We start from the raw sequence: 22,168 nt of genomic DNA on the forward strand, positions 1-22,168 counted from the left end.
AAAAGGATCTTGGAGTGTCCCGGGGTTGGGCCAGGAGGGTCTTTCAATGCCTCCTTTTCTCATCAAAAGTGATTTCCATTTGCTCGCCGTTGGCTCGGTGAGGAAATAAAAAGAAAAGGGGAACAAGCACACTTGGAGAGCACAGTACAATGGAGAGGAAGTTGTATGCTGCGTTCGGGAAGGATGAATCGCTCCTGAAAAAGAATCTATTGATTCTCTTCCAATTAGTTGATTGGATAGTATCGCAGGTGCAAGAATTTACTTCACGGGCGAGGTCTCTGGTTCAAGTCCAGGATAGCCCAGCTGCGCCAGGGAAAATCTAGTTTACCTATTTACTTAAATATTATCTTATACTAGTATTACCATTATGTTCTATGTACAACCAAACACCTGTATTGAGCATATCACACAGCCTGTACACGTGATCTAATGAGATTAGTAGTATTGATTAAACACTAGTACGAGTCAGCTAGGGCCGCCATCACCTTTAGGTACTCGACCATAAGGATGCGTAAGCAGGCTCGACTATTAAGGAGAGGACCTTTAGGTGTGGCTCGGCATCGGGGATCTATGAGTTTTTCAACACCCGGAGGTAACCGCACAAGACATTGTGGTGCATTCCCAGGTTTCTTCATTGTTTTAGCGAAGGTTCCTGCAGCTCGAGTCGGCTTTGCGCCTTGACCTGGATTACATTCAATATTATGTACCCATGTTCCTATACGTATATCGGCGGATGGTATGCAATTTCCTACTTGATAATGCGGATCGAGTATGTCGTATCTATAAGCCTGGGGGCGTGGCCAAGAAGCAGCCCGCTGACTGCTACTATGACTATGACTATTCTCTTTCCCTTCCACCCGGCCTTCCTGATAAAAAGCTTAATGCCTCTTCTCATTAGAAGGTCGTCTTCTTTGAAACCCATTTCTTACATATTTTCTTTCCCACTCCACACTTTACTTTTATTTGAAACGCAATACCTGCGCTCGCTCATAGCGATGCGATAAATTTGCTTCTGCATCCTCTTACCCCGAAGAGAGGAATCCCTTCCTTTTGGGAGGGACTCCTGGGAACGAATCCAGCGGAGATGGGGCCTGTAGCTCAGAGGATTAGAGCACGTGGCTACGAACCACGGTGTCGGGGGTTCGAATCCCTCCTCGCCCACCCCGAAAGGGGACAAAAGGGAGGCCTTTCGGGGGTAGGGAGATTATGATATGATTGGGATAGCGCAAAGCTATGGAACTTAGTCTTCACAAAGGGTCATTTATCGAAAATGATACCCGGTACGTCCGAGAGTAACCAGCATATTTGTGTCTGACCTCCTATAAATCTTCCTCATTATTAGATTTAGATTAGGGTTATAGAACGAAAGATTCTTCCAAATCCGAGGGAAAATAGATTGACAGCATGCAGGGATCCAATTCTGACTTCCAGGGAACGAACTTATAGTTCTAACAGCTGGTAACGGGTCGAGTGACTAGTAACGGGTCGAGCAAATAGAGGCCTCTTCACCTTCAGCTCTCAAAATGTCATCACATCAGGAGAACAATGGATTTGTTTCTCCGAACTTTTCAGTATTTCGAAGAGACCGTTGTTTCCATTTTGCCTTTCCCGGACGACCGGGATCCTATCTTGATCCTGTGGCGATTGTGCATTCATATATTATGAACAAGGACAGGTAACGTTTGACTTACTCCTAATGGTAAAAACGAGCTTTATTTTGAATAAAACGGATCTCCCCAAGTAGGATTCGAACCTACGACCAATCAGTTAACAGCCGACCGCTCTACCACTGAGCTACTGAGGAACAACGGAGGGTTCCCATATACGGGCAAGATTCTTGTTCTTTGGACCGACCCATGATCATCAGTGTATAAACGAGAAACTCAATAAGGTTTTTTATCAACTCTTGGACACCCCACCCTAGAGGTATTGACCTATAAATACAATAGGATCTATAATTATTGCTACCATTCAATATTAGGTATTACTTAAAAAAAGAATAATTCGATTATATAGAACCTTGAAATAAAGAGATAACTTTTAGATTTAGATAAAGGAGGATTGGCGGTGAAAATAGCAGTTTACGGGAAAGGCGGAATCGGTAAATCAACAACTAGTTGTAATATCTCAGTCGCTCTAGCGAGACGTGGTCAAAAAGTGTTACAGATTGGGTGTGATCCCAAACACGATAGTACTTTTACTCTTACAGGATTTCTAATACCTACAATTATAGATACTTTACAATCCAAGGATTATCATTATGAGGATATTTGGCCCGAAGATGTAATTCACAAGGGTTATGGAGGGGTGGATTGTGTGGAAGCAGGGGGTCCACCCGCAGGAGCCGGGTGTGGAGGATATGTGGTGGGAGAAACTGTAAAGTTGTTAAAAGAATTAAATGCATTTTACGAATATGATATTATATTATTCGATGTATTAGGTGACGTGGTCTGTGGAGGTTTTGCCGCTCCATTGAACTATGCAGATTATTGTGTTATTAATACAAATAATGGATTCGATGCATTATTTGCAGCTAATCGTATTACTGCCTCTATAAGGGAAAAAGCTCGTACACATCCACTCCGATTAGCAGGCTTGGTGGGAAATCGTACATCTAGAAGAGATCTTATAAATAAATATGTAGAAGCCTGTCCAATGCCCGTAATAGAAGTATTACCTATTATTGAGGATATCCGAGTTTCCAGAGTAAAGGGTAAAACCTTATTTGAAATGGTTGGATTTGAACCATCCCTTAACTATGTTTGTAATTATTATCTAGGCATAGCAGATCAAATATTGTCCCAACCAGAAGGTATTGTCCCAAAAGAGATTCCAGATCGGGAATTATTCAGTTTACTCTCTGATCTTTATCTAAATCCCATTGGTGGTGGGGGACAGAAAAAAAATAATAAGGAAAATTTACTTGGGTTTACGAGGATTTAGAATCAACAATTTCTCCACTTCTCCACAATTTGTTGTCAATTTGTTGACAATTTTATTATTTCTTGTTATCATTCTTTTGTGTTACTAGTATTTTTATTCATTATTTCTTTTCCTTATTTATCCTTAGCCTTTTATTCCCTCCCTATTATGTCGACAAAAATTGTTGAAACTATAACGCTTGAATGTGAAACGGGCAATTATCATAGCTTTTGTCCTATTAGCTGTGTATCCTGGTTGTATCAAAAGATTGAAGACAGTTTCTTTTTGGTAGTGGGCACAAAAACATGTGGTTATTTTCTCCAAAATGCACTTGGAGTTATGATTTTTGCAGAACCCCGCTATGCAATGGCAGAATTAGAAGAAGGAGATATATCGGCCCATTTGAACGATTATGAGGAATTGAAAACGCTTTGTATTCGGATAAGAAAAGATAGAGACCCCAGCGTCATCATATGGATAGGCACCTGTACTACAGAAATAATAAAAATGGATTTGGAAGGTATGGCACCCAAATTGGAATATGAAATTGGAGTACCAATTCTAGTGGCAAGAGCAAATGGACTGGATTATGCTTTTACTCAGGGGGAAGATACTGTCTTAGCTGTAATGGCACATCGTTGTCCAGACCAAGAATTACCCATTGGTGAATCAAAAGAAACTAAAACAAAATTATTCCCTTTTCCTCTTCTGAAGGAAAAGAATTTGGTGGAATATGCAAATCATCCTCCCTTAGTTATTTTTGGGTCTTTACCCTCGAATTTGGTTTCTCAACTTGATACAGAATTAAGACGCCAATTCATCAAGGTATCAGGTTGGTTGCCCGCTCAGAGATATGCCGATCTTCCATCACTGGGTGATGGAGTTTATGTTTGTGGGGTTAACCCATTTCTTAGTCGTACAGCAACAACTTTGATAAGACGAAAAAAATGCGAATTAATCGTAGCTCCTTTTCCTATTGGTCCGGACGGAACGCGTGCTTGGATCGAAAGGATTTGTCCTGTATTTGGTATTGAGGCCCAGAGTCTGGAGGAAAGAGAGGAACGGATATGGGAGAGTTTAAAAGATTATCTTGATTTGGTACGCGGAAAATCTGTCTTTTTCATGGGAGATAATCTAATAGAAATATCTATAGCCAGATTCTTAATCAGATGTGGTATGATCGTTTATGAAATTGGTATTCCATATATGGATAAACGGTATCAAGCTGCTGAATTAGCGCTATTACAAAATACATGTATAAGAATGTGTATGCCCATACCACGAATTGTAGAGAAACCAGACAATTCGAATCAGATACGACGTATGCGCGAGCTACAACCCGACTTAGCCATCACCGGAATGGCTCATGCTAACCCGTTAGGGGCGAGAGGAATTGGTACTAAATGGTCAGTTGAATTTACTTTTGCCCAGATTCATGGATTTGCCAATGCGAGAGATGTACTCGAATTGGTTACCCGACCTCTACGACGTAACGAAAATTTAGATAACTTGGATCGGACCACCCTGGTTCGAAAGAACAACGAGTTATATACCAGTACTCCTGTTAAATAAGATAACAAATAATATATATTAATAGCATATGCAATATCCAGATATTATAATATTTCTTATAAATCAATTATGTTAAATCGAATATTTATTTATATAATATAAAAACTATTTCTATACTTAGAAATAATATATATGATAAAATCATAAATTTATCAAAATAATTCTTTGATCAAGATCAAAGGGAGTTTTAATATGATAAAAGTACTTGGTCTACTATTGGGTCCATTATCCTCATGGGTAGAAGTTTCAGGTCCGATCATCATATTTGGGCTATATTATGGATTTCTTGCTACATTGCCTTTTGGTCCCTCTAAAATCTATTCCACGAGATCCTTCCTTTTGGGAAAACCTGGCTATGGTATAATAGCCATAAGTGGTTCTATTACGGGACAATTAATAGGATTTTTGTCCATGTATTATTCGCCCATCTATGCAGCGCTGTGGAAACCTTATGCAATAACTTTATTAGTCGTACCATATATGTTCTTTCGTTTTTTCCAAATTATGGACAAACCTTCAAGTTCTGAATCTCCGCACCTCATGAATTCGATCAACAATCCAAAAGCTCTAAGTCTATTTATGGATGGTCTAATTCTTCAATTGTTGAATCCCATTCTTTTAGCAAATCCCGTATTAACAAGACTGGTGAACCTCTTTCTTTTTCGTTACAGCCCTAATATATCCTTTATGATAAGTGGTCTTTGCGGTTGGTTGGGCGGTCATATTCTATTAACAATTTTTATAAAATGGGTATCTTTCCGTATAGATCGTAATTCACTTATCGATAATACTTTATTAAGACGTTATATCAATCGAACCTTTAGTTTACTTATTCTTTGTTATTGTTCGTTCTATTTGGGTAGAGCCCCATTACCTTTTCTTAAAGGTAAAAATTATGAAGACAACAATGGCCGCTCTGTGACTATGGCTAGAGATGACCGCTCCGTGGCTATGGCTAGAAAAAACCGCTCTGTGGCTATAGATCCACAAAAACTTCAAGAACTTATAAAAGAAGAACTTTTATTCTTTTATAAGTTCTTCCGGCAGCAACCATGGCCCATTATGTGCTTTGATCATAATAGGGTTTATCAACCGATACGATATATTGGAAATAGCCCATTTACTCGCCTAGGTCCTGTGAGGACCGAAGTCTCTCAATATTTTTTTGGCGCATACTCAAGTGATGGAAAAAAAAGAATCTCTTTTACGTTTTTACCTAGTGTATTGGTCCTTGGGGAAAAGCTCGTCGGTGGATATAGAGATTTTTTATATACTTCTTGCTCATCTGAGGATCCTTATTATAGATGGAATCATACCATGAAAAGAAAAAGAGATTCTTTAGGGAATGAATTTTCGGATCGAGTGAAAGCTCTAAGCCATGGATCTCTCGCTGAAAATGTTATAGAAAGGAGAGTGAAATTCTCCAATTCTAAGGGGGATTCTTTTACTGAAATGTATGATCCATTCCTTAATGGGGCATTCCGTGGAACAATAAACCAATTTGAGTCCCCCCAAATGCTGAACGATTCGATCATTTCGAATCTTTCGGATTTCATAGAGATATTTATGAGAGACCCTAAAGAGGGATTCCCAAATGATCCACTTGGGTATGGGTACCATATCTCTTATCTTTGGCAGGAATTGGAACACGAAAGCTTTCCACTACCCTGGGAGCCCTTACCTACATATACTGTTCGTTCGCTTGTCCCGGTCACTATATCCTCTAATCCCGGAACTCCTCAACCCAAATATGCTTTAAATAGAGAGAATTTGAAAATTTTCTCTTATCTGATCCATCCACCATATTGGTTGTGGTTAGCCTGGAGATCATCCATTATATATGTCCCAATGCAAGTAGCTAGATGTTATGGAGGGGGAGAGATCTACACAAGGTTTTTAGTTAATGTTTATGGCCGATTTGACCGTCTTATAAAACCTTCGTCCGCAGGTATCATAAGAATGGATGTGATTATTGGTCTGTTTAAGAAGGAATATCTTTTCGTTTACGAGAATTTGTGTTTCCTTTTCGAGTGTTTGGCGCAATATGAGTGGACAATACTACTAATATCTCGCGCGGGTATACCTCGGGATAAGCGTTATTCAATGGAAAAGAAAGATTTTATTGCCCTTTACAGGGAAATACTATTAAATGAACCTCTCCAAATTAGAGAAATTCGGAAACATGTGCCTCGATGGTCATCTGGTTTGATGATAGGTGAATATGATGACGTAGACCCAGTTCTATTATCATCGAATAGGATTCTTTCAAGAAAGGTCAAAGATACAATGACCTTTGATATTGGGCAAAGACGAATAGGAGTAGTTCAAAACCATTATTCTACCGAGGCAGATTATCGTCGGAACTTAATCCAAGGATCCATACGTGCTAAAAGACGGAAAATTATGATATGGAAGAGGATACAACCGAATGTACATTCCCTTTTCTTTTTGAAAAGAAAAGAAATACCCGCTTATCCTAAAGATTATTATGACACGTCCGATTCTGGTAGAGTGGATAAGGAACAAATCGGGGAAGAAGTTAGGGAAAAAATCCAGAGTCGAAGATCCATTATCCCAGCAGACAATTGCTAAGTCCTTATGTTTAACGTGGCCAGAATTGCACTATTTCAGAGGTTTATTATTAATGGCTCAATCAAATATTAGAAAAAATATTATATTACCATCACTTATTATAGCCAAAAATATGGGTCGTATTTTATTATTTCAAGTCCCCGAATTTTACAAAGATTGGGAAGAAATGAGGAGAGAAATGCATGTCATATGTGCTTCTGATGGTACCGAATTGTCTGAAACAACATTCCCAGACAAATGGGAAACACAAGGTATGCATATAAAGCTTCTATTTCCTTTTCGTTTGAAGCCTTGGCATAGATCCAAACCCCAATCTGCAAAAAGATTGCGTTGGAGTTATTTAACGACCTTTGGATTAGAAACTGACATACCTTTCGGTGATCCAACCTCAAATATAGGAATTTTTTCCAAATTTTTAAAACCCATCTTCAAAAAAGTGAAGAGACGATTGATGGGATCTACAGGAATAAGACGCGTTCCACGAGTTGGATATATAGACAAGAGTGAACTTAATGACCGGATACAAAATAAATTACTAAGTGAGACTACCCCTATGGGTAGTGCAAATGATTCATCCGAAGTTAATGATCAATTTGGATATGAAACCCAAACAATTAATGTGAAAGATCAAGATGATTGGACGACCACAATGAAAGAGCGGATCGAATCTATCGCGATCATAAATAGCTCTCCTATAACTGGAATGTCTCTGGTGGATTCAGAGATTCATACCGGATCGAAGGGAAGTTTTAACATATTGGGATCAACATTAAAAAAACGATTGGTTCAGATTCGGCGAATACCTGGTTTATTTCGAAATAAAAGTGTACAATTAATCCGAAAAAGGTTCTATTCAATGAATTTTTTTATCAAAAGAATGGACCGAGATCTCTTACCAAGTTTTATTAATTTCATTGCGTCAAATATCAAATTTTGGATTCAATCCGCTTGGATTCGATCCACGAGGAATATAACAACAATTTACGGACGAATATTCATTATCAATAAAGATATTTCAAGAATCAATAGAGGTAAAATTACCAACTACTATTCAATCAACGAAAAAATACAAGATTTTGAAATTCGTCTTGATCGAAACATGTTCTCAATGTCCCAAGCATATATATTTCACAAGATATGGCAGATAAGGGCATTAGATATACAAAGAATATTGGATCACGAAAAACCACAAGATCTGAAAGAGAATGACTGGAAACAATGGTTGAGATGTTTTGACCGGTACAATTTATCCCCACAGATATGGTCTAGGATAAACCCAAATAAATGTAGAAATATAGTAAATAAGCAATGTACGTGTTATGAAGAACGATTCGTTGCTTATGAACAACAAGAAGATTCTATATTTGCGACTGTGATGGAACCTTTTTTGGGACTACTTCGGAAAATGAACAAACGTTACAGATACGATCTCTTATCATATAGTTATCTCAATTCTACAAAAGATTTGGATATTCTCAATTTGACAGATATTCCCGAACCACCAGTACAACCTGCTATACCAGATGAGCGGGATATTACCGATCGTGAAGGAATTCTCAAGGAAAAGTTTATTAATGATATTATCGAGGAGGATTGGAAGGGTACCAATTTCAATATCATGAATGGTTCTCATTCTACTGTTGATATTTACGATGCTATACGTTCTTGTGATTACGATCATACAACAAGTATTGACAGGCAAAAGAAAAAGACTGATCTTATTACGAATCAGCAGGGGATTGACGAGACGCGAAGAGAAAATGTTGGCATTATGGATTCTCCGAAAATCGAGAAGAGAATATCCCAATTAGATCTCAATTTCTGGTTATTCCCGGAACTTTCAGGAATAAAGAACATATATTATGAAACTAAATCGAAATTCATACCAGGAAATTCACTTTTACGGGAAGAACGAGAGCGGAAAAAGATAGAGGAAGAAGAACGGAAGGAAACAACAAATGTTCTAGAACAAATAATAGGTATTAGATCAAATGTTAAGAACAAACAAGTAGAAGATGGTCAAGATAAAAATGGTCAAGTAGAACATCAAGATGGTCAAGTAGAAGATCAAGATGGTCAAGATCAAGATGGTCAAGTAGAAGATGGTCAAGTAGAAGATCAACAAACTGATGGAAAGAAAAAAACTAATAAAGGTCTTTTTCAATGCAAAGTAGTAGACGTTCTAGGGAAAAAACGTTTCTTCTATCTGGCGAATATTTGCAGGGTTATGTCCGGAATGAAGGATCCGGGAACATATCTTCGGATCCAAGAGAGAAATATTGACCTTAGTCTAATGGCCTTTTGCATTGCTATTCAGAAGAATAGCAGTGCAAATAAAATATCGAAAGAACTTGCTCTTCAGAGGAATGTTCAGGGAAAGGTATGCAATGACAATGAAATAAGGGAAGATAAAAAAATAATGGTCTTCCAACCATATCGTTTATCAAGCATAGTGGATGACCAATTCCTGATGTATAAAATCGTAAGTATTTCATTGAAGTTAAAAAAAAGAGCCGGAGAATGGATAGATGGAGATTTTTATGATGGATCTGTGCAACGCGGGAAAATTCTGGGGGATGAAAAAAAGATTTTTAGTTCCCTCAATTTAGAAGATATTTTGCTTCCAAAACGTCGTAGAGAATTTCGAATCTTGAATCGGTTTGATCTGGAGAACGATCATGTAGGATTTTCCAATGGAAAAGACATACAAAATGATGAAGAACTCATGGGAAGAGACCAACATCTTAGCGTAGATACAACACAAATAATTAAACGTTTTCTTTGGCCTAGTTATCGATTAGAGGATATTATTTGCATGAATAGATATTGGTTCAATACAAATGATGGGAGTCGATCCGTGATGTTGAGAATACGTATGTATCCCCTAACTGTCAATTGATAAATTTTTTGCTTCAATTCCGTTTTCGTAAAAAAAAAGAATGGATTGATTCAATGGAGTTTCAGGATATGGCAAAAATTGAACCAATCTGTTCGTTCTGTTTCATCAATGTGAAAAGATTCTACATCTCGTATCATATTTTTCCATAGGTTAAAACCAGATGTTCCTCCAAGAAGATAGGAAGAATCCGACCATTTTTTCTTAAATGGTCGGACGGAACGAATCAGAATTATTATATGAACCATGAAAATGAAAGAATGGATCTAATTCTTTTTTCTGACTCGAAAAAAAATTAAGCCCTGGAAAAATTTGTTTTTTTTTTTTATGATCAATGATTTGTCCATTAGTTCATCTCTGATTCCCGATAAACAGAGAGGATCTGTTGAATCTCAGGTATTTTATTTAACCAATCGGGTCCTAAGACTTACCCAGCATCTGCAATTGCACGGAAGAGACTATTCATCCCAAAGGGGTTTGTGGAAAATTTTGAGCAAACGTAAGCAACTTCTGGTTTATCTATCCAAGAGGGATAAACTTCGTTACGATGATTTAATTGGTCAATTGGGTATCCGTGGGCTAAAAACCTGTTAATTTCGAAGTTTTCAATTCCAATCCAATTTTTAGAGATCCAGGATCCAGTCGTTCTTTTTTCTTTTTATTTTTCTCATTTAGAAAACGAATCGAAGAGGGGTTACACATGATCATGCTTGCTGAAAGACCCCCTGATGGTAAGTATGGGTCCTCATTATCCATCGATACACGTTGTTCTTCGACTTATTGCTAGATGGTAAAGATTTTATTGGCTGTGAACCTCTATCCCATTGCGTTACATAGGGGGGTAGGAAGCAAATTGTTTAGAACCGAACAATATCTCCCCTATGTAACGCAATGGGATTATTGCGCTACTATGTTCGCAGAGGCAATAAATGTAAATGCGCCGAAAAGATCGATCGGGAAATATGTATCCCAAAGGACTAGCTATAGCAGAGTGATTATTGGGTCGTATAGTTTTTTTTTTATAGCCTGGGTTTTTTCATGGCGAATATCGATGCTCAAACTTTTTATTCTTATATTTAAAACTCCATTCTCTTCTATTTTTGGAGATAGGGACATGATATATGATCTATTTCTGCTACAGGTATGCGAATGATGCATAATCATTATATCACATGAATCGTTTACCTATGACTATTAAATCTCCCTATAAAAAACGGATCTCCCATCCTCGATTTCATGGATGAATACACTTCGGATTCTTTCAAAGTATTGCTTGTGGAGTATGCGTTTATGCCTGATTAATCCACCCGTTGTTGATTGGAAAAACGAACGATTGGTAATTTATAGTATTTATTCTGGAATTTGCATCTTTCGTGGAAATTGTGTTGAGTATTGTTCATCAAATTTTCTTTTTATGATTGAAGAATATGAACTCCCGACCTATGTATGATCGTCATGAATGAAATTATGATTATATTGCTCCGGGACGTTTACCAATATCGGTGATCGAAGATTCGAGAATTAAAACAATTCAAAGTTTAACTTGTCTGTCCGAAGGAACTATGGACGAACATTCTGACCGATTAAAGAATTTCTACCAATTCTTCAGATTCAGTTTGGATTCGATCAGAGAGGACTGATGGGTCGAGACCATACCTTTTTTCCGGATGGATCATAAATAAGGATCAGGATATTTATAATTTGATTAAGAATGTCACATGTATTATTGATCAGAGTCTATTATCAACCAACGGAATTATAGACCAGTTCATGTAATTCCCAGATCCATTGAAATACAAATATTTCAATCCGATTAGGTATGTGGATAAGGTCACTTTTTTTTTTTAGTGAATGCGATCATGAGTCAGAATATTGGAAATTCTCGCGCACATAATGAATCCACCTGGATATCTTTTTCGTCTAATAAGTATGATGAGAAGTATAATTCTATTCCTGATCTTATAATAGAAGATCATTAGATAATGGAAAATAAAAAACTAAATATAACTTTTGTATCTGAGAAGATAAAGGTATAAGGGGTTGATCTATTATGCTCGAGCATACACTTATTCGAGTTCGAGGTGCTTTCTTCATTATCTATTGGTATTACGAGTCGAAACATGGTTAGAGCACTTATGTGTCGCCAATACTGCATACGGTCGATTCAAATTCAGTAGCATATTCGGATTATCTTAAAATATAGCCGGCCAGGGGCATCTTATCGATCTTTGTTATAGCTATTGTAGATGCTGAAACAGCTATTTTATCAGCTACTGACATCGTATCATATAATCAATTCGTATCGATCAATTTCATTTGTCGAAATGGTGATGAAGTATCGTATATCGGTATATCTATACCTTATCAAAAAATAAGGTATATCTCAGAAGATATATCTATTCTATATGACCAGAATCTATCAAAATATCTATAGTATTACGGTCGATCAAAAACATGATTGATCCATATAAAAATCATTAGGAAAATTACCTGTCATGATTGGACCATATTCGGGGTGATCTGGGGGGATCGAAATGATCAAAAAAATACAGATCGGTTCCAAATATAATAGAGATTACAATTATTGATTCGTTTTATATTCATAATATCCCGTTATTAGCCATCTTTATTGGACATATATTAGAAGATTTGGCTATATATGATCTTATCAAATTAAAACTTTTTACTAACTAATGGAGATCCAATGGCACATTCGGTCAAAATTTATGATACATGTATTGGTTGTACCCAATGCGTACGAGCTTGTCCCACAGATGTATTGGAAATGATACCTTGGGAAGGATGTAAAGCTAAGCAAATTGCTTATGCTCCAAGAACAGAAGACTGCGCAGGTTGTAAGCGGTGTGAATCCGCTTGTCCAACAGATTTCTTGAGTGTACGTGTTTATTTATGGCATGAGACAACGCGCAGTATGGGTCTAGCTTACTGATCAATATGCACAATAAAAAAGGTTAAATCCATTTCATATTAATATTTTTTTTTATCCACTGATAAAAACCCATACTTGAGATCTTGGATCAAGTATGGGTTTTTATCAGTGGAGATGCAAAGTATCTTCTATAATGAGCGAATTACCTTGGCTCGCTCAACTATAATTGTTGGTTTGCCTATATCTGGGGTTCCTTAGTCCCATTATTTCCCACCCATAGAAGGAGGGAATGATCTGATTCGATGGTATACTCTAGGTATTTGTTTACTCTAACTCCTTTTCATTATATATACATTCCGTCCATTACCATTTCCAATTTGATAAATTATTGATCCAATTGAAAGAATAAAGAGTATAACTGGACTTATTGATTTTCATTGGAGAATGGGAATTGACGGATTTTCCATCGGACCTATTTGACAGGATTTGTTACCACTTTGGCCATGTTAGTTGCTTGGCCAATTACTCAAAATCCTCGATTGTTGCATTTACTGATGTTAGCAATATACAGTAGCCAATTATCCTCGGTATATTATACCTTTATTTCCTATGCGGGAACTGGAATAAATTTTCGTTCACCCACTTCTATCCGTACGGAGGGAGGGGGGGGAAAGACGTTTCTATTTGGCCACAATACACTGCGAGTAATTCTATCTTTCTGCTAATCGGAGCTTTAAGTATAGGTCTCTAGAGATCTAATAGACCAACATTAGGTTCAGGAATATTGGATAATAAATAGTATTCTATTTAGGGTTCTTCATCGCTTATACAATGAAATCGCCAATTTTTTCACATACCCGGTTACCCTACATGGGTAAGCGCATTATTATAGTACATGTATGCTTCAGTAGCCGGAGTTCCATTGAAAAAAGGGAATGGGTTAATTCAAACATGGAATTGCTACCTCATACTCATTTTATATTTCTTTTCGCTGTGGTTGGTAATGATAGGAATGGTTCAAATCGTCTTTCTTTTATTTGAATCTATTTTATTTGAATATATTTTATTTGAATCTAATATAGTTCAAGTTATTTCAAGTAGTGATTCCATCATTCTATAATCACTACTTGAAATAACTTGTACCAGTTATTGATGTCACTTATCAATCACATAAAAGAACTGGATCAAATCTATCCTTCCTTTTCCTTCCAGGAATTCGGTCCATTTATGGTTCCAACCATCCATAGCTGTGTAACCCTATTCCTAATAGATTGACCCCCAAATAACGGATCCAAACTATAAAAAATCCTAAAGAAGCCACAATTGCCGGTTCCTCACCCTGCCAACCCTTATTCATTCTAGTATGCAGATAGATTGCGAATATGGTCCAAGTAATTAATGCCCAAGTCTCTTTTGGATCCCAGCTCCAATAAGATCCCCATGCTTCATTGGCCCATATTGCTCCAGAAAGAGTACCTATGGTTGAAAGAGAAAAACCGAGACCAATCGCACGATAACTCCAATGATCTAATTGTTTAATCAATTGACATTTACGATAATTCGTTGATGAAAAATAAACAGTGTATTGCAAATCACTTTTTTGCTTTTCATGTGAATAAAAATTTTCATTGGGAAGAATGGCTCGGGAAAATAAATTGTCCATCGCACCAAAAATAACCTGTCTATTTACTCCGGACATAATCACTAGAAGAGCTATGGATGCTAGGGATCCACATAAAAGGGTTGCATAGCTGAACAATATCATACTTACATGCATCATTGACCAATGAGATTGTAGCGCGGGTACTAACATTCCGGATCGTTGCATTTCCTCCGAAAGACCTAAAGTAGCAAAACCATGAGTTAACATAGCACTTGGCGCGGTGATTGCACCTAACCACCGATCATCTCGACTCCGTACTTCTAGAAGTATATGGAACACGGATGAACTCCAGGAAAGGAACATGAATGATTCATACAAATTACTCAACGGTAAATGTCCTGAATAAAGCCAACGATTAATTAATAATCCCGTTGTACAAAGAAAAGTAACTATCATGCCCTTTCCTCCCGAACTACTTAGTCCTTCAATTCGATAAACTAAGGTTCCCCAATAAATGAGAGTGACAACCAAAATGAGAGAAAAAGAGATGTGAGCCAATATATGTTCTAAAGTTATGAATATCATAATAAACTCATTTATTCGTTTTATTCCCGAATGAGATCTATGATGGAAAGATAGGATTGATCCATCACAATGAAAATAGATTGAACATATATTGTTACATAGGAAGAAGTGATTGATGAGATCTTCCTGGAAAAATACCGCCACTCGGATTTGAACCGAGATGCTCTCGCACTGCTTCCTAAGAGCAGCGTGTCTACCAATTTCACCATGGCGGCTTCGTAGGGACCATACTAGCTTATTTACACCAGATCGTCAATGTTATGGAACGTGTCTAGCAGAGGGAGTGATCTGTGAATATAATATAAGTCCAAATAAGATCTAAGTTCGGGCATTAACATTTGAATCAATTTTATGTTGGTTGATAGTTATAACGGAGCATGGCGCAGCTTGGTAGCGCGCCATCTTGGGGTGATGGAGGTCGTGGGTTCAGATCCCGCTGTTCCGAAAGAGAATTGGAAATAGTCACATGCGTTATCGTACAAAGAATATATGTAAATTTTCGCTTATTTCGCTTACGATGGGAAGAATCGGAACAGCTAGATTCCAAACAATAAATGGTTATACCATCACTTTATAATTTTTTTGATTGGATGGTTTGATTATATACATATCTAGAACGAAACTATGTTTCTGATCCATGATCTCCCATATGATTATTATTTAGACTTTCCAATTTTAGGGGAGACATCCAAATATATTTATAGCTCCCAATAATATTACATACAGGCTAATATTACCATATATAAGCTGTTAATGAATGAATTGATCCTATTTTGAGCTACTAAGATGTAGAAGGGGGTTTCATCAATAGGATCAAATTGCACTAGATTAGTCAGCTCTTTTTATGTATCTCTGTCACAATGGTTTGGGCATTACGCATTATAAATGGTAGAGATACGAAGAAAGATGATTACTTTTAGTTCTCCTAAAGGATTGAGCACTTCTTTTTATCCAACCATAAAGGAGGGAAAAAATGGGACCCAATAGGGGGATGAATCATTGGGAGGAGCAGAAACAGAAGAAGAATGAATCAAGATATCTGAAACTATAGTAATTATTCGCCATAAAGCAATAACGCGCATCTATTACGAAATGCACGAGCAATTCCATAATGAAATAATATCATCCCCATGCGTGATTCCATAGGTTCTCTTTATTTATAAATAATAATAAATTAATCCTAGTTTTGGATCGGAATGGATGGATTGGGATGTTGATAAGATTATGCTACATTTTCGGTAGCATAATGGTAATGCTGAAGTTCATTCGGGATCCTTAAAAAAAAAAAGGATTAACTCTAATCCCTTTCTAGTGGGAAGGCAGAATGGATAGAAGAATGGTTTATAAATTCATCATTTATCCAGATTGGCTGAAGGAAAGTACTGTAGTGGAACTAATTAATGACCGTGTCCTTTTCGTACGACCACCCTTGGGAGTACCCGAATAAAATGATTTTGGATCACTGTTCTCCAGGGTCCTGGAGGGTGGTGTCGTATATTGGCTCGTGTTGTGCTACGGGTCATCCAAATCAATTGCTGTCAATTTTGATTCGGATGATCCAGAGGAATCATCATTGACTATGCAATAAAAACTTTTCGAATGACCGGTGGAGATAGATTTAGCTAAAGAAAAAGCTTTTATTGCGGCCCGATATGCTTTTCCCTTCCGAACATTTTTACGAATTTTTTTTTTTGATCTAGAAGTACGCTTTTTTGGAACTGCCATAATTAACAATGGGGTTAATTCATATATTGTGATGTGAAAGACATCTTATGTATTTCATTTATTCATTTCTCTCGTAGATAGATAACTCTGCATATTCTTTATCTAAATATGCTGCAAATTGAATCAATCCATCCATTCTCTCGACAAAAACATTAAAATAATAATGGAATCTACCAATTTAAATTGAAAGGTCAATTTTCATGATATATTTTCATATATTTTATATGATATATTCATATAACGATCGATCTTCAAATTGATGATATCTTTCTCATCATTTTCCGAATGAGTTTCGCTCGGTCCTTGATTCTTCGAGATAATCTCATCCTTCTTGTTCGTGTTCTTGCCATATCCTGAATTTAAACTAATGGGATCAAAATCCCGATTGTAATATCTTTTCAATTGGAAAGATAGTAAAAGATGCGGAAATCTCAACCAATTTTGAGTGAAAGGCTTTAAATATTCTTCCGGTGTTTCATTTCCAAGTTCCATAAAGTTATGGATAGGAAAGAGTTTAATCGAATAGAAATTTTTTCTATCAATCATACTACTTTGATGATTGAAGCGATATATGAGGATCGATAATGTAAGTACTACTATACCTTTGACCAAAAAATATGGAAGGGCTTACATTAGGTTTAGGGATAATCAGGCTCGAACTGATGACTTCCACCATGTCAAGGTGACACTCTACCGCTGAGTTATATCCCTTCCCTACTCTCATCTGGAAGGAGAACTGACTTATGAATAATAACTTACCAAAGGGTCGAGAGACTCAACACAACTATCCCACTATTTTATCTCGAACAACTTGAAGCCAGACCTTCCTTCTTTTCACACTACTACGAAAAAAAATTGGAGCCTATTCTGAGTGAATCCTGTCGAAAGTAGTATTTCCTACTGATTCGAATCATAACATATGGTCCCGTAAAATCAGTAATATTTTACCTATCTTGATCAAGCAAGTTTTACATGAACTTGAATCAGCATGTTTGATCCGATCTAGCACTAGTGCGTACGGAAAGAACTCAATATTGTTTGGAAGAACAAGGAGAACAAGATCGAGTCAAGATTATACAGAGATGATACGGATCAAATTGTTCTTCTTGCACCAAGGAGAAGACCCTATGCAACCGTTAACTACTTTATAGAAATAAAGTGAAATCCTACCGGAACAGAATTTGTAACTAGCACTGCTATCCTCTCGTCTAGCGAGCAAATATTTACCCCCGTGGATGGAAATACTTCTTGATCTGGATCGATGTAAGAGTACAACTACATTTCCAAAATCCATGTTGTCTATTCGGAACAGGTTGACCCCTTCGCTCTCTCGTGGTACAATCCTCTTCCCGCTGAGCCCTCACTTTTCCACCGGTCCACAGAAACAAGATATAGGACTGATGCCGTTCATCAGTTCATCATATCAGATCAAAAATCACTTTTCTGTATACTCTCCCTGGTATCGGTTGCTATTCGTGTGGACTTACGCAGTCGATCAGATCATATCTCAGATAGATATGGATATATATCTCCCTCAACATAGGTCATCGAAATGATCTTGGACAACCCCAACAAAAGCACGAAAGCCAGGATCTTTCATTAAATTGATTCCTGTTCAAATTCGAACAGTGTATAACCACATGGATAAGCTCACATTAACCCGTCAATTTCGAATCCAATTTGTGATTTGGAGGAATGATATATCGAGATATCAAGAAGGAATTAGCATGTAATAATGTCGATTCATACAAAAAGAGTATTTCTTCAGGCACTGTACTTATAGGATGGGAATAGAGAAGGAAGAGGGAATCCCGAATATTTTGCATAATATTTTTGACCGAAAAGGACAAATAGGATTCATTAGTGTTTGGTTAGAATACGAAAATGTGTTTGACTTAATTGGTTCCAGTTACTCTTTGAGACATAATGTATAAAGGAAGGGAATATTAATATTCTCGAACAACGAGAATAATCCAATTTATCTTACTTCGAAACAAAAAAAAATTGAACGAGAAGCCGTATGAGGTGCAAATCTCATGTACGGTTTTGTAGAGTGACAGTGAAGAAAACTTATCTGTCAACTTTTCCACTATCACCCCCAAAAAACCAAACTCTGCCTTACGTAAAGTTGCCAGAGTACGATTAACCTCTGGATTTGAAATCACTGCTTATATACCTGGTATTGACCATAATTTACAAGAACATTCTGTAGTATTAGTAAGAGGAGGAAGGGTTAAAGATTTACCCGGTGTGAGATATCACATTGTTCGAGGAACCCTAGATGCTGCCGAAGTAAAAGATCGTCAACAAGGGCGTTCTAGTGCGTTGTATATTCTTACTTATCTAATACTTGTATCATTTCATGATGATGCCATGTGAATTGCTAGGAACATGTTAAGTATATAGCTAACCTAATAACGAACGTTTTGTAAGGGGACTAGAGCAGGCTACCGTGAAAAAAAAAAACACGATCTTATTTTTCATTGGAACTATTATATGTCCAAGGTTCAATATCGAAATCATTTTCGAAGTTTTCCCTGATTGTTTCAACAGAAAATTCAAAAATACCTTGACCTTATTAGAACGGGTTCAAGTCAAATAGCAATGATTTGAAACACTTTTTTATACACTATTTTGTAAACCTAAGGACTTGATCGTATAGATATGTAAAATACAGGATTTCCAATCATAGCAAAAGAAAGAAAGGGAACGGATACTCAATTGAGAGTGAGTAAACAGAATTATATGCATAAAGAATATATCTCATCTATGCAGATATAATAATGTGGAAAGCCGTATTCGACGAAAGTCGTATGTACGGTTTGGAGGGAGATCTTTCATACCTTTAGAGATCCACCCTACAATATGGAGTAAAAAAGCAAAAATAAATGATTTTCAGCCTTTATGAAATAGATTCTTGAACCTTTTTCACACTCATGTCACGGCGAAGTACTGCAGAAAAAAAAACTGCAAAATCCGATCCTATTTATCATAATCGATTAGTTAACATGGTGGTTAACCGTATTCTTAAAAACGGAAAAAAATCATTGGCTTATCGAATTCTTTATCGAGCCATCAAAAAGATTCAACAAAAGACGGATAAAAATCCACTATCTGTTCTACGCCAAGCAATACGTAGAGTAACTCCCAATGTAACAGTAAAAGCAAGACGTGTGGGTGGATCGACTTATCGAGTTCCCACTGAGATAAGATCAACCCAAGGAAAAGTACTTGCCATTCGTTGGTTATTAGGGGCATCTCGAAAACGTCCGGGTCGAAATATGAATTTCAAATTGAGTCACGAATTAATGGATGCTGCTAGAGGGAATGGCAATGCTATACGCAAAAAGGAAGAGACTCATAGAATGGCAGAAGCCAATAGAGCTTTTGCACATTTTCGTTAACTCATAAACAGGATCGAGATCTACCTATCTATATAGTGGATTTATATATTCTGATAAATTAGAAATTGATTCCCGTTCAGATCGGACAATATGTTTATCGGAACAAAAGAGAAAAAATAAAAAGAAAAAAGCATAAATCATAGATAGATCTAAGTCCTCTTGGGAAGGCTTCCTTAAGGAAAAAGGAGATAGATTATGGAGGAATATTCGATCCTATTCATGAGATTATGTAAATCTCCTAAACTTGGAAGTTAGAAACTTTTTCTACTCTTTCGGAGATTGAAATAAATTACTAATTCATGATCTGACATGTACAAAGTGAAAACTTCATTTTCAATTATACCCTGAGATCGTTTGAAAGAGTTTCATTTGCTTTTCTTCCATTCTGGTTTATGGTCTTTCTGGCTATATGGTCTATCCAGGGGAAAGATTTAGCTTCAAGAAATAGTAAATGATCTCATAGATACACAAATGTATAACTCTCCAGGAATTTGGATTGTGCTTATATCCATAACTGTAGGAATTGGGTCCGAACTTTACTTTTTCCAGTATCTTTTCATCAATGGACCCCTTATGAAGGGAAGAAGTGCGATTAATTTTACAAATTATTACCTCTCTAATAAAATAGATTGAATAGATATCTATCTTTCTTTTTTATAAATGTTTCTATGGACATGTGGAAAAGAGAAAGAAAAGGACTGTTACCCCTACCTCCACTCGGACCAAGACATCACTTTTACCGAAAAAAGTTAAAGTTTTTGAAAATATTTTTTATTTTGTACCATATTCAATTCTTTAGGTTTCTATTGAATTGAAAAAGAAAGGATGTTCATTCAGTCGTCTTGTTTTATAGGAAATCTCCTCCAGATAAATTTTTTTTTATGATGAACCTATATGACCAATCGTATATCAATACTCGAATACGCTATCTCTAACATATGTTCATTCATAGATCAGGATATTTTTCATATATATATATGAATGGAATAGAATTTCCTTTTGGGATGCCTTGATGGTGAAATGGTAGACACGCGAGACTCAAAATCTCGTGCTTAAGAGCGTGGAGGTTCGAGTCCTCTTCAAGGCATAATATTGCTCATGCTTATTGAATGAGCAATATTATGGCAAATCTCGTAGAGTATCTCAATAGATTGAGATAGATTCTCTGTTGATACGAGGTATTCCGACGATCGATTACCTACAAGTTAACGCTGTTGGAATAGGACAGTGGATCACAGGTAGGATCAGATCTTCTCTACCTAATGAGGAGTCCATTCCGAATACACCCTCGTATTATGAGGTATATTTCATTAAGGACACAGATTGAGAAGATCGATACATAGATTGACCAGATACCACCTCTATCAAGATCTTGCAATATACGGGAGTTACGACCGAACCTCACCAACTATATCCATGTCGGATCCTGTGACTCTATCCTTTCCTCTCTTCAAATAGTGTGGAAAAAAAATAATGCTAGAACCGAAATCGAGGAAATAAGGAGTAAGCATAGTCTAGTTAACTTAATGAGATATTATTAGACTATGCTTACTCTTACATGGTCGAGATCTCGGAGTGAGGAACCTCAAATTAAAGATCTATCAAGTCTTTATAGGATCTTAAATTGGAGCATATGTAGAACCTCTCATTGATTCCCACGACCCTACTGCCCGGTCAATTTTCTTTTACTTCATTCCATATTCTCCCAGCTGATATCAAATCTTAATCCTGTTGTATGAATTGAGTGTTCAATTTCATTGGGAAAAAGCCATTTATTCTCCAACAATGTCTTTGTAATTTGATCCAATAACATTCTGTTAGATAGGAACAGATTTGATAAATATTGATAACTCTCGAATAGAGTATTATAAAGAAAAGATTCATTAGATAATAACCTATTGGTTCCGAGCCATCTTTGGCGATGAATTAACGATTGGAAGCGGTCAACCCTTTCTCTCGAATTTTCGGTCAACCAACGG

General features: G+C 36.8%; 3 non-coding genes across 3 annotated transcripts; 2 read left to right on the forward strand and 1 right to left on the reverse strand.

Annotated features, from left to right (window-relative positions):
• The first annotated feature begins 1,087 nt into the window (after positions 1-1,087).
• TRNAR-ACG (transfer RNA arginine (anticodon ACG)) lies at positions 1,088-1,161 on the forward strand. Its single transcript has one exon. It is a non-coding gene; the product is annotated as a tRNA-Arg (tRNA).
• Positions 1,162-1,732: 571 nt separating this feature from the next.
• Positions 1,733-1,804, reverse strand: TRNAN-GUU (transfer RNA asparagine (anticodon GUU)). Its single transcript has one exon. It is a non-coding gene; the product is annotated as a tRNA-Asn (tRNA).
• A 19,391-nt stretch (positions 1,805-21,195) lies between these two features.
• Positions 21,196-21,276, forward strand: TRNAL-CAA (transfer RNA leucine (anticodon CAA)). The gene has a single exon. It is a non-coding gene; the product is annotated as a tRNA-Leu (tRNA).
• Positions 21,277-22,168: the final 892 nt, after the last annotated feature.

The sequence above is a fragment of the Pinus tabuliformis genome, chromosome 4_1 (genome assembly GCF_031772625.1).
Source record: "Pinus tabuliformis cultivar Carrire ecotype Pingquan chromosome 4_1, CPIR1, whole genome shotgun sequence".
In the NCBI taxonomy this organism is placed as follows: domain Eukaryota; kingdom Viridiplantae; phylum Streptophyta; class Pinopsida; order Pinales; family Pinaceae; genus Pinus; species Pinus tabuliformis.